Below are 15,320 nucleotides of genomic sequence, written 5' to 3'. Positions count from 1 at the left end.
ATTTTAAATAAAAATTTGTCCGGATTGCTGAATTCGCTTCCGTTTAATCTGTTTAATCGACTAAAATCGATTCGTGTGAAACCACTGTTAGCATCAATCGAACTGCACACTGCTCAATTTTTTTAATTTAATTCTGCATTAATGAAAAAAAAACAGATACGTTATAGTGGCCAGGCATTTTTTAGATAACAAATAAAAGTTTTTTTTTTCTTGGTTTGAAGTGTATCGCACTTACATCGCATACAAAAAGGAGGAAATCTGAATCTACAGTGGACTACAACAGGTGGATAAAAAATGAATTTATGATCACTATATCTATAACTAGTAGTTGCATAGTGTTTTAAGGTATTGGGTGTCATGTTTATTGGAGTTAAAATTTGCTTCATACCAAAATTCATCAAATTCGGTTCAGCGGTTTGGTCGTGAAAGAGCAACAAACAAACAGCTACTTTCATATTTGTAATATAAATATAGATTATTTTTGAAATACATTTATTAACGTTAATTTAAAAGCAAATATGAGTTTGCCATATATAAAAATAAAAAAATTATAAAAATACGTACCGCTGATAATGTCGTGTTTTGTAACGGGATACCGTTGGACGAAAAATGCATACCTTTGACACACGACGCATGTGAACACTTTTGTTGTTTTACTAGAATTTAAAAAAAAAACATATTGACGTTTTCATAACTAATAATTAGGTTTGCTTTTTTCGTTGTAATTATTTTATTTACAAGCGTAAATATGTGTTATAGCATATATAGATTGTTTTACTTTACTCATAGCTATGTTTTTCTATGATATAGATAATCGGACGGTTTACTGGGCCAGCTAACTATAGACATTGACCCTTACTATTGACCATTAGTGTACCGCCCTGGCTTCGGATGGGTGCAATATTGATACTAAATATACTACAGAATTTGTTTATTTACGACATCACATTAGAAACTTTTAAAACTATCAGTATTTTTTACTATATTTTCTATGTATCATATACAAAAACCTACCTCTTAAATCACTCTATCTTATAAAAAAAAACGCATCAAAATTCGTTGCGTACTTTTAAAGATCTAAGACGCTAAGTATACCTACATAGGGACGGGAGCGTTAAGCGACTTTGTTTCATACTATGTAATGATTCCTTACGTCGCCTATGAACCACCAATCTTTGGAACTGCGACATGTATGGTATGTTGTAGTCACACTACGTACGACCAACAGCACACTTACAGGAAAAAATTAAAATTAAAGTGAACTGTTCAAGAGCATGTAAGTTTAATTCATCTAGTGAGAAGTGTAATCAGTATAATAGTGCAATGTTGACAAGTTCCATTATTGCCTTTTTCAGAAGCGTTATATTTAAAATAATTATCAGAAGAATAATCAGCCACTTATCAGTTATAAATACGCCAGTAGAATGTATAGTATTTATTTATTGTAGGTTTTATTTTTATAAAATATTATTGACCTGAATTTATCAAATCGAATTTCATTATAATTTTTAAACGTCGTTCCATGTTCATTTCTAACATCAGTTTTAAGCAAAAGTATTTGATTTTCGATATTGCTGTTAATTAGTAATAGATGAAATCAAATATTTATACGAGCCAATATAATGTAATCAATATTCCATTACAATAACAAATGGCGCCAATTTGACCTCCCATAGCGATATCCAACCGACAAAGGGACCGATGTTTTATGTTACAAAACAAAATATATATGGAAAAATGCAATGTATACTTTTTAATGAAACCCGCTGTGGCAGCGGCTTCAAGCGAATGTGAATATTTAGAATTATATAGGATATATTTTTGTTAATATATCCTATATAATTCTTATTATAAAGCAGAAAAAACCAAAACAACAAATTGCAATGATCTGGGCTTTGAACCCTGGACCACGGGATCTGTGACTCGATACCAAGCCACTTTAACAACGAGTCAGTTAATAACTTACACTTACCACTTACTTATCAGATATTTTACCGACAAAGGGATCGTTGAAGTGTTAGTATAACTACAGGCGCAATCAGAGAAATGGATTATAATGATCACTTGTGAGTTTAGTGGGTATGGAATATACACGAAAAACTTCATCCTACATAGGTAGGTTTCCTCACGTTTTCCTTCAACCCTAAGCATAGCGGAGACAGATATTGAACTCGTTAAAACTCAGTTGTGCTCATAACGAAGGTTGAGGGTTAAACTTGGGGTCTAGGATCCCACGCAACTCCGTAAAGTTGAAGACTACAAGCTCTGGAGTATCTTATTTTTTATATCACAAGGTAAATGTTATAAGTACCTAAATTTAGAATGAAAATTCATACATTATTCAATTACGTGCCACCGAGGTTTATCTCAAACGATAATACACCTAAATCACTCAACTTAATAAGCTTGTAACTCGATGCAAGATAAACGAGCGATACAAACATATCTCCATACAGCTATGTCTAGAAAGAGATAGATTATATCCATCATATTGTACACATTCGCCATCCCTGTCGCACTTTCCATGGATATATTTTCAAAATAGTTAAGACTGTACTATGTTTTCCACAGCACTATGGATACACCCCTTATTTTATTAGCCAATCAGAGCGCTTCAAACTCACCCTCGTGTACATCCAACCAATCACAGGGCAGAAATTGTCAGGTGTGATCAATGGGTGTATTGTTACACAGGATGCTTAAAAAACGGCTCCGATGTTAGGGAATTTCGGATGAAAGGGATGTTTTAACGAGTGTACAAAATGAGAGTGCTGTATTTAAGTTTAAATTCATAACTAAAGTACTAATATTTGAGGTACCAACTCGATGGTAGAAAAATATTGTATACTTAGTCAACAACAACTCAGATGGAGTTTTATAAACTTGCGAAGTTTCCAAGTCATTTTTTTACGTACTAATACGTGTTTTTTATTGTGCACTACTAGTACAGGCCGTTCATTGGTTGAAATTCGATCGGTAGTCATTATTAAAAATGAAAGATACATTCATTCGAAACATATAACAAACGAGACTGAGCTATATAAAATAAAATACTACAGAATATTTTTATGTATCTACATCTCATTAAATACTCAATGAATTTAAAGTATTTAATATAATAATGCTGTATATAATTAATGCTGTATTGCTTAAAATGGATTGAAAATTAAGTCATTATTTCTCGTAAAAAGTAAAGCATAAATATGGTTATTATGGATCAGTAAAGTTCTTTGCGACATCACATTAGGAACTTTTTTACAATAATCTGTGTATTTCTATTATCATACATACATATGTATTATACATATAAAACATTCTAAATATAAAAAAAACGTATGAAATTGTAGTTTAAAAAATCTAAGCATCCTCACGAAAAGATCAATAGCGGGAAGCGACTTTATTCTGTACAGGCTGTACCCGCGACCTTTTACGATTTTGTATATAATAAAAAATATATATTATTGTAGCCTATTTTACTCCCTATTATATCAGTTATCTGCCAGTGAAAGTCCCGCCAAAATCCGTCCAGCCGTTCCAAAGAAACAAACAGACGGAAAGACCGACAAAAATTGTAAAAAATATATATCCATTGAGTAAAAACGGGCGTTTTTCAATATTACAAACAGACACTCCAATTTTGTTATGTAATGATTTATAACCTATAACACTCAGGAATAATTCAGCTTTATATCGGTAAAATATTTTTAAATTTGGACCAGTTTCCAATAGAACCATACATTTAGCTCCGTAACAAAGAGTATCAAATCTCTACACACCACATCTTGACTTAACACCACTCGGCTTAAACCGACCCGACTACCTTCCCAGTAACTGACAACACGTCGAAGTAATCTATTATGATATCGTGAGAATATTAAAAGATTTCGAAGATATGTTTACTAAGATCAGGTTGTGCTACCTGATTTTGTATAAATGTATTGTTTTGTTGTAATCCTCAATAGTGGAAGGTAGGAAGCCATCACACTAGTACCACAATCAAACAGTAGTGTGTTATCATATAATCGGTTATTTTAATAATATATAACTAAGGAATTGAATTTGGTGTATATTTATTTATTTATTAAGATCCTCCAGGAGTAAATACATTAACACAATATTAGTAACAATAACAACATATAGCTTAAAACTAAATGCATTACATATAAAGGAGAATACCTCATGCAATTTGGATATAAAAGGAGCTTACACGATAAAAATATGTACATTTACAAGTTTAAACATATTATGCTAATGGAAAAGTTACAAAAAAAATATACTTAACAAAAAAATTTGCATATTAGTATATGTTTTCCTTCAATTTTATTTGTTATACGGACAAAAGTTATTCCACCTTAGATACTTGGCAGAAAACATGACATTGATTGCTTAATACAATTTAAGAAAAAATTGCGTCCTACACTTATATTAAAAATGGAAAAGTAGCTTAGACTGACAACCTACTACCTTTTCATGGCTAAGGCATTTGCTGAAAGGTATGATACAAATATAAGCTAAAGTTATTTTGTTAATTAATTGTTGACGGCTAACTCTCGATATTAATTAACAACGTTCTTCTTTACTAAAGATAAGCAAAGAATTTAGAAAACGATACAGTAATGAAAATTAAAGTTTTAACAATGTTCCCGGTTCCAGCGTGTTCTCCAGAGAGCGAGTTCATTTTTCCGCCAATGTTTTCTTTTTTTTAATAATGTTGCCCACTTCAAAAATCGTAGCGACAACACAAATTTGAACCCAATGGAATGACACTTTTGTAACACGCAGACAGACGCCCGAGCGAAAAGTAGTTACAAATATATCTATAGATGATACAGTGGCATCATACATTAGCTTATATGTTTACTATACATATAAGTCAATGAGGTCATATGGCTATTTATCTCTTTGTAATTTTGGGTGATTACGTTTTTGTCGCATTCCTAAATTCAAGACAGAAATTAATAAGAACTACTGAGTTTTTAATTTATGAATTAACTTTTATTGAATATAGAAATATACTTTGTAATTATTACTATCTATTTGGTTAGAACGCGTGCATCTTAATCGACGACTTCAGGTTCAAACCCAGGCTATCACCACTATATATATATATATATATATATATATATATATATGTGCTTAATTTGTGTTTATAATTCATCTCATGCTCGGCGGTGAAGGAAAACGTGAGGAAACCTGCATGTGTCTAATTTCATAGAAATTCTGCCACATTTGCATTCCACCAACTCACTTTGGAACAACGTGGTGGAATATGTTCGAAAACTCTCTCCTTAATAGGAGAGGAGGCCTTACCACAGCAGTGGGAAATTTACATGCTGTTATTTTACTTACTTTTTATTTTGTAATTAATTACTAGCACAGATTATAAATATAAATGTTAATGAACATATTTTAATAAAAATTAATAAACGAGATGATAAAAAGCCTTAGAACGAAGAAGAAATAGAATCATTTTTAATTCTAAGATACAAAATAATAAAATAATGACCTTCGAAATAATAATATCATATTAGTGGCAACTATTACACTAATACAAATCCGAGTTCAATGAGATATTTAAAAAAAAAAAGTTTTTTTTTTATTTGCCTCTCTATTAATGTCAAGCACCGGTAAGGGTGTATATTGTTACTGTTGAAAGCCACAGGGAATTGAAATGCGCAATTCATATAAAGATCTGACGACAAAATGGTGGCCATTGTTATGTGAATGGAATAATATTGTAACTTTAATCGTTAATAAGAATTTAAAAAAAATGTTTTTAACACAAGACGAAATAATACAGAAATAAATAATTAAAGATTTTTTTTCTATGTACATAATATAAGCAAGTTTCTTTTGTTAATCGTTGCATCTGTATTGATAAAGATTATTTAACCAAAAATCGTAATAAGTGGCGTTACCAAAACGAAAAATTTAAAAACGATAACCTAAAAATTAAATGAAATCTATGTAAAACATACGTAATGCAACAGGAAATATAAAGTATTTTTAATAAAAGACAAATTTATTTTTTCATTACATTTGATGATTTGAGCTGCAACGTTGTTGTAAGCAGCCAGCCAAGTGTGCGTCAAAATTCGATTGCGCATAAGTAGTGTCAAGCAACAATAGTGCTGTTCATTTCGCTCCCAATCTATTGTGTCCTTTGTTGGAATACTCGTAACTGCGGATTAACGCTGTCACGCCTTTAAAGAGAAACATTCGAAATTCAAACCTACGTTAAATTACGAAAAGCATATTTTTAATTATATTTTTGAATTTCGAACTTCGCTATGCTCCGAACACATCGAAATTACTGAAGCCAAGGGAAATTAAACTTTGTTTATATTCATATATGGTTGAATTAAGAATGATTTTATGAATTTTACGATAAATCTATATTTTAAAGATTAGCAGACATTTGGGAATATTTTTTTTTTGGGATTAGTGTAATCCAGCGTGGAATTTGTTTATTTTGCTTGAGATGTTTAAGTATAGATAAAATAATTTCTTGATCCATTAAACAAACATACAAATACACTTCACTAATGACATTAGCAAGAAAATAGTAACAGCCTTACTGATAAGCGTGGTTTAGTGGGTTAGCTTAAGAAAGATAAAGACTCTATTTCTACAGCTGATTGATTTGATATTTAAATTAATTTGATTTTCGAAGCCTAACTAATGATCCTCTAAAAGACCAGGAAGGTATGTACACAAGTAAAGATGTGTAGTAGTAACAACCGTTAATACATAGATATTACATATAATCTGTGTGACTGTAATTTGTCAAGGATTAATAATTTAAGTAGAACATTTGACGTAATAACAAAAAAAAGGTCGTTTCGCACTACCGAAAATTAGCTTTAATTTTGTATATATTATTTCGATACTTCACATCAGTGTTTTGTGCACCCCCTCTGCCTCCTCTTTCAATAAAACCTGTGGATAAAGTTGTCTTTATATTTTATTTGTTTGAAAAAATATATTAATAGATTTTTTTAATAATAATTAACGAAATAGGTAAAGAAAATTATTTCCGATTGTCAGATACTATATTAGAAGTAGAATATTTTATTTGGTAATTCATTTTACATACAATTGTACTGGCATTTTGTCAGATCGTAAGCCAACATTTTATTTCGTAGACAATTAAAAAAGTAAGTGTCACTTTTATATAAGACCAAAGCTGAGTAAAGATCAAATGACTTTCAATCATTATAATAAAATAACTAGATAAACATTATTTAGAAGAAAGAAAACAAAACTTTTATACGTATATTATTTACTGAGTGTTTGTATGTGTGTATAAAACATACCAATCTCAGTAACCGTACACTGTAAGATAAGCCATAGGCATAATTATGACGTAACAAGAACCGCCATTTAAATTTATGGGAAGATACAGGCTTTTAATATACTGTATTCGTAGTAGGCTTTTATAACGTCAATTTACAAGTCTATCGCGTTGGGGATATTTATAAATACAGGAACATGAAACTCACTTAAAATTAACGGGTGAAACTGCAAAAAGGTTTTATGTATGTTGAATTATTGTAGATAGGTTTATTTTTTTAGGTTGGCATTACAGATAAAACCATTCATATAATTATTAGTATGGCTTTGTACAAATAATACTTAGGTGAAATTAAATGTATAATCAAAAAAAAAACAGTACACGGAATAAAAGTTTACTTTTCATTCATTTTTATAAACCTTATAATACTGCGATTGAAATGTAATCAAAATTCTGACATTTCATTTCTAACTTTACGCGGAAAAAAAATATTGTTCTAATTTCAAAGCTATACGAATAGCGTTCTGAAATCGATCGCACTTATTTCATAAAATCGGATACTATAATTAATTATTTCTTTATTCAATTATATAATATGGATATATAACATAAATAAATATTTCTGACGTAATTTAATAGTACAACGTAGTATTATAGAGTTAACAATACTTACTAAATAAAAGTAACATCACACATCGAATAAAGAATGAAACCACAGACTATATTTATTATGAAAGTCGAACACGAAAATTTAATTATTTATTTAATATATCACTAATATTAATTTGTAGAAGCGTAACCGAAACAATATCATGTTAACTAAAGACTCGTTTGACAGTTAAATTTCACGGTCCGTCGGTTGCTAGACGCGTGGCCCGTGTGAAGCGGCATTAGGTTGCCTAAAATATCATATGACAAATCTATATGTGTAAAGATTTGTTCAAACGGATACATAGACAATGTTTCCGTTTGCGTACAGGTAAATTTTATTTATTTATAATATATAGATTGTTACATAGTCATATATAATACTAGCAAACCGACCCGGCTTTGCACGGGTGCAATGCTGATACTAAATATACTACAAAATTAATCTTCTCTCTTTACTATATTTATTATAGTGTCCATGTTTTACAAAAACCTTCCTCTTAAATCACTCTATATAAAAAACCGCATCAAAATCCGTTGCGTAATTTTAAAGATCCGAGCATAAATAGGGATAGATAGCGGTAAGTGATTTTGTTTTATACTATGAGATTTTACAATGCGATCAAATTAAAAAAATAAAGCATTTAAAAAAAGAACATGCTGGTAATATTAAAAAAAATGCTTAAAAATTTCAGAAATGTATATCCTTACACAGAAATGACAAATTGCGTTACAAAAAATCTCTGAAACATCTCCATAGACATACTTTCCCACCTTTTCTTGTTCGGTATTTTTTTTCTGAATATTTTTACACTGTTTTGGCGTTCAAGTTATTTTTAAGGTCACATGACACCTCATTACTCGTTATTGCTACTTTTTTAAGACATATCGAAGGATATCACGTTGGCTTATCATGGATAAGCGTATAAATATTTAGAAATATTAACCAATCCTCAATTTGCAACAGACCTTGGGAACTAATATGTTATAACTTATAACTTTGCCTCCTGCCGATAGTTACTGGTTCGACACATTCTTTAGACCGGAACACTGTGCTAGTAAATATTACTGTTTAGCAATAAAATATATGATGACTTGGGTACATACCCAGACGAGCTAGGTAATTTGGTTTGCAGCCCTACGACATTGAAATTTTCAATTCGAAATTCAAAATTAATATCCGCAGCGTCATACTATAAGTTGTAGGATAAGATTTTAAATTAACACGGTTATTTTTATTATTAAAATTATTCATTTCGGGATATTTGCCATGTTTTTTATATTTGTTCGGTGGAGCTCGATATTTCGAAATTATCTACGAATGTCTTGTTCACGAGACTGAACAACGTGACTCTCGTAAATTTATAACTTTAATAAGTCGTAGGATATCCAAGAATCGTATAAAGATTGCAAAGAATCGGCTACTGGAAATTTGGGGTAGGTTTTCACAATCCTTTGACTCAGGATACAAAATAAAAACATATAGATAACATGAAACATTAACAAATAAAAAAACTGTTTTACAAGATGTTTCGCGTGGGTCAGAAGACAAAAATTACAGACAACAAAAAAAGTAGATCATTTGTTATTGAATTAATTTATAAAATAAACCATAATAACATTACGTTTTGTTTTGTTTTTTTTTTGTATACTTTGGCGGACGAGCATATGAGCCACCTGATGGAAAGTGGCCATCATCACCCATAGACAATGACGCAGTAAGAAATATTAACTATTCTTTACATCGTCAATGTGCCACCAACCTTGGGAACTAAGATGCTATGCCTGTAGTTACACTGGCTCACTCACCCTTCAAAACGGAACACAACAATACTGCGCACTGTTGTTTGGAGGTAGAATATCTGGTGATTGAGTGGTACCTACCCAGGCGGGCTTGCACAAAGCCCTACCACCAAGTAAATGTTTTTTTTATTATTATCTCCAGTATATTCGACGTTAACATTCGTTACAAATCCATAAGATTCTAGCATAGAAGTCACACATCGGGACGAGTGGTTTTTGTGACAATAAATCTGTCACTATCGAGCGTCACACTCGTGCCCACAGTAGTTAGGTTAATTGGGGACATCACAAAAAACAGTGCGAGTAGAACTCTTCCTCTGAAGGTTCTGTATGTGCAATGACAAGCAAATTTCTAACCCGCGATTTGAAGTTAGTGTTGTTTCATAGCTGTAAATATATATAAAATCAATCAAAACCAAAATATATTTTATTCAAGTGGGCTTTTTCAAGCACTTTTGAATCGTCATATAACAATTAAGTGAAACTACCACCGATTCGGAAAGTAGATTCTACCGAGAAGAACCGGCAAGAAAGTCAGTAGTTACTCTTTTTCAAAATTTAAAAAAAATACAGTCATGTTAGTTAATACAATTATTTAAATTAATATATCCTGCCTGGAAGTCAACAGGTATTACAGTGTCATTGCCTCGTAAAAAACATTTCGAAGCTTCGATATTTAGCTGTGCCTAGGAAAGCATATAAAACCAGATAACTCAGGGCCATTAACCATTAAATATTAAGAAAATGAGGGAATGCTCAGTGCACTACTGCTTGTGCATACACGTGTTCTGTATAACATCTTAGCTTGTTTAATTTGGTTTTTCAACACATTAATAAGTTTTCACAAAATTCTAATGACGTCACAATTAAATTTCGTTATTTGGTACAGAACCCTAAAAAATAGTGTGGTGTCTCATTTTAAAAATGTTGATAGTAGATTTGCGTTATTGGACATAATATTACATGTTTAGATTTTCGAGTTAACTGGCGCCTGATAGAATTTTTACAACAAACTACTACTCCAGCTATAAGGAAATAGATTCAGCCTGATTCAGGGGTTACATAATTTTTTAATCATTTTTACTGCTGGCCTTGATTATAAAATATATTTTTTTGAAATACGGATTATATATGTATAAATATACCGAAATGTAGATGAAAGAATGAATGCCTACTTGGTGGGAAGTGGTCATTGCCCATAGATAATGGCGCTGGTAGAAATATGACCCATTCCTGATATCACCAACGTCCCTTGTTCCTACTTGTACTTTGTACCTACTCCTGTACTTACACTGGATCACTGACCCTTCAAACGCGAACCCTAAAACTGAATACTGCTATTTGGTGGTAAAATATATAAAACAAATAATTACAAAAAATAATTTTCGAAAAACATCTAAAAAATCAAAAATACCTACTTGTACCTGTTTCGATAAACATTAAACTCTTTTTTAATTTTGAAAAACTTCATGTCACCAATGTAGACAAATAACTTTTTTTGTAACAAATCCTTTTTATTATCTGTACGTACACAGATTAATTAAGTTCTCAAGTCCTCAAAACACGATCGTTCAGCCCTCTCAATTAAAGTAATAAGCTACAAAGTCCTAACAACTTGATGGCGGACGGCACCCCACCTAATAAAGGGATGCGCATATGCTTCGAAGGGGTGTAATGCCAAATTATGCGGAAAATTTCACTTAATTGTACCAATTTTGTACAGTGATTTTGTTTGTTTATGTTTTGGTGACATGATTTTGGAAATAACATCATTTTAATGAAGAAATATTAAAGATGATTTGATAATCGCTGTTTTCTTTATTTATGGTCTTTACGTACAAATAGTTTGAATGAATATTACTCGAAAGTCAAGGTTTTCATATTTTTATTAAAAAAAAAATTGCATTAAGAGAAACCAATGAAACTAAAAAAATGTATTCGTCAAATAACTAAATTGTAAGTTTAAATTTAAATCAATATTATTACATTTAATAGCCTATTAATATTTTATGTCTATGCGAATAAAATTGTGAAACAAGCAGCCATTTGTCCCCAGGGAGCCAATTAAAATTAGCGGGAAATACGGGAGGGTACAATAACAAAATAATACGCACAGATTATCTATACAAATTAAGTGTCAAGTGTCAAATCGTAGGACAGGGTGATAGTCATTTTTTAGTATCTGTTACGACAAATTAGATATTTTAATTTTTTTTATTATGCATCATAAATTTTAACGGTTTATTATATTTTTTATTTCAAAAAAAAAATATACCTATTTTGTGTTTAATATCGAGAATTAAGGCCTATTATAATGATCGTTAGTTACCTTTTTGGTGTGTTTTTCATCTTGCTTTCCTGTAATCAGTTCATCTGACTTCATGAAAAAGGACAGATTTATTTCTAAGAATTGTTAGTTGTTTGTATATATTGTACTCAATGCCTTTGAACATACTGTAACTCATAAAAAAAAACAAGTATTAGCCGTCTGTGTTTTAATGTCACTTTGACAATTTAAAAACACAGATGTATACTGAAACTCTCTATCCTGTCTTCTCCATCCTATGTGACATTGACGAAATAATCTGTGCTCTGTGCACTAAAAGCCATTAAACCAAGAATTAAAATGAATAATACTAAAACTTCTACGATAATTACTAATCCTGAATTGGCACGAAAGGTATTTAATTAACCTAATGATGCGTTTCCATTAAAACTGTTTTTTTTACACAAAATTGTAACAATATTTATTTATATAACGAGAATAATTTAAGAATCTTTTATCGCCAACGTGTGTTTAATATTTTAATTAGAATCTTATTAAAATTCAGCTTTAAAATTTACAAAAAAAAATAATGCTTTCTGAATGATGTAACACCTTGCCAGAAAAAATAATAACTTGATAAATCAATTTTTGAGCTAAAAAAAAAGTAACCTAACCTAACCTCCTTACCAGCGTTGCCAGTGTTTGGGGAATTCCCCAAATTGCGGGGAATTGCAAGCCGATCGGGGGTGGTGTTGGGATTGTCCTATGTGGGGAAAATGAGGGGAATTTATATTTATGCGTTTTTTTACCAAAAAGATCGGTAATTGATTGTTTACCCGTTTTTTAGTTAATACCAAAATTGAATTTGTAGTCGATTATTAGTAGTACACCATAAATATATAGACAGGAACCATAACTAGTCTGATTCAACGAAAAAAAAAGTTCGTCAGAACTACTAACTAGTCTGATTTGTGAATATTTACCTTCGACAATTCGATTTTATTTTTAGGTAATAAAAAAAAACCATACAATATCATGATTTTTTTTCTTTATTTCTGTGTGGGGAATTTGTGGGGAAATTGGGAATATTTTTCCCCCATTTTGGGGAATTTCCCTAAGATTTTTGGGGAATTAGGTGAATAGGCATTGCCAATCCTACTCCTTACACAAGGGATTCAAGGGAACAAAGTAACGGACGAATAATAATAATAATAAACATAAATAATTCGACGTCATTTATTCATAAAGACAATTTTAATAAATGAACGCGCTAAATTACCATAATTTGAGATATGTCACTTAAAAATTAATCAGTGGTGCGCGTTACGTCGCTACTAAAATTGAATAACAATCAATATTGGTGTTTCTGTTAGTGTTCCTTGATACGTATTGCCCATGTCAATGGCGTCAGTGAAGCTATCATTTTAGCACTTCCATGCCCGTAACGACACCACTTTTACACAATTATTATGTATATAATAAGCTACAATACTTTACGCTATTATTACAAGATATTACTGGAAGACAAATCGTATGGCATACAATATTTTTAATACAACATTATCGTTTAATTAAATGCACCGATATACAATTTAAACTACGAAAAAATCTTTCGGGAAAAACAATCTACGGGGCATTCAATACAATTTATTAGGAAAATAGATCGATATATTCAAATAGAAAACTTGTCAGAAATATTTTATTAAGTATTCGATTCGAAAATAAATATTAATTATTATTATTATAATTTCGATAAGAAACGATGGTGCGATATTGTTTGAAACATTCGCCTGGCGTCCACCAAAGCTGGGTGGAAGCAGAGGAGATGTGTTCCAGACTTCAGAAGCCAGTCGTAGACTCCTCATTTCAGTCCTACGCTTTGGTGAATACCGGACACAGTGGCACGATCCAACAAGAAGTATTTACATTAGACAAATAAAGCATTACAATAATAAATTTATCGAAAAATTCAAGTACACACGTTTAAAAAATCGATTGAAATGACTTTTTAATATCACTCGGCAAAAACATAGCCAATATGTACAGCTGAAGCAAGGACAGAGATAGTAACTTAATCTAAATTCGAAATTTTAATTTAAAAACGTAGCTATTCTGTGAGAAAAAACTCGATACTCGATGTAGAATACGATCGAAACGCCACAAAATGATATGGGACCAATGATATTCTAATAAACAGATATTTTATATCCATACTAAGCAACAGAAAAAAAGCGTGCCGCGCCGGGGACCGTTTATTTTACATTTCGTTACAAGTAAAAATGATAGCTTGATAAAAACAATAAGTAAAAGGGATAACTAGATGTTTTAATTACGCAAAACGTATTACTACGTAATTATGATGTATTATAACGTATTACTACGTAAAACGACTAAAGGCAAATGTCCCAATTAGAACGTTTTCTAGGCTTCACTTTTTGACATATCTGTTTACTAGAACATCATTGTATGGGACGCTGACTACATTAATTTTATTATAGAAAACATTTATATAAACGCATCGTGCTAGCGCATCACTACGTCGGTTTACACGTTCGGTGATAGAGTTTAGTATCGAGTTAAATTTGTTTTATTATGCTACTGCTACATCGCTGACCTTCAATGAATATGCAAATATATACTACTAGTAGTCAACCACAGCTTCGATCGCGTTTTAAAATGTTGGTTATCATTTATTAGACAAAAAAATAGCCGAAGTCCTTTATAGAAGTATAAGTTTGCTTCATACCAAATTTCATACTACTCGGTTCAGCGATTAGGTCGTAAAAGAACGATAGACAGATATAGTTACAGTCACATTCATAATATTAATACAGATTAAAGTAGGCTCGTGTGAGGACTTCGAAATCGTTATATTATGAAGTTATTTTTAACGTGAAGCTACTACAGATGCGTAATGTTCATTCTACTGAGAAAATTCAGCAAGAAACTCATTGATTACTCTTTCTTTCAAATGAAATACACTGGATATTTCACACAGACATTTCGAGTGAAATGTTAACTTTTTTATACTACTCCACACATGTGTAGTGTAATAATCATTTTACCAAATATATATTACTACAATTTATAAGGTAGTTGTTTTTACTCGATATTTCTTATGATATCAAATAGATATAGCGGTTTTATCGATACATCGAAAGATTTTGTGCGTTTAATTATGCGTTATAAGTCTTAACCACTTTTTTTCTAATTTTATTTAAAAATTTAAAATACAATATATACCACATACTAAGTAATGTAGATGTATCTTTTGACACAGTAATACTCTAATGTAGGTGACGATTTATA

The sequence above is a fragment of the Vanessa cardui genome, chromosome 26 (assembly GCF_905220365.1).
Source record: "Vanessa cardui chromosome 26, ilVanCard2.1, whole genome shotgun sequence".
NCBI classification, from domain to species: Eukaryota; Metazoa; Arthropoda; class Insecta; order Lepidoptera; family Nymphalidae; genus Vanessa; species Vanessa cardui.
The sequence above is the reverse complement of the archived record's forward strand: the minus strand, read 5'-3'. Positions refer to the sequence as shown.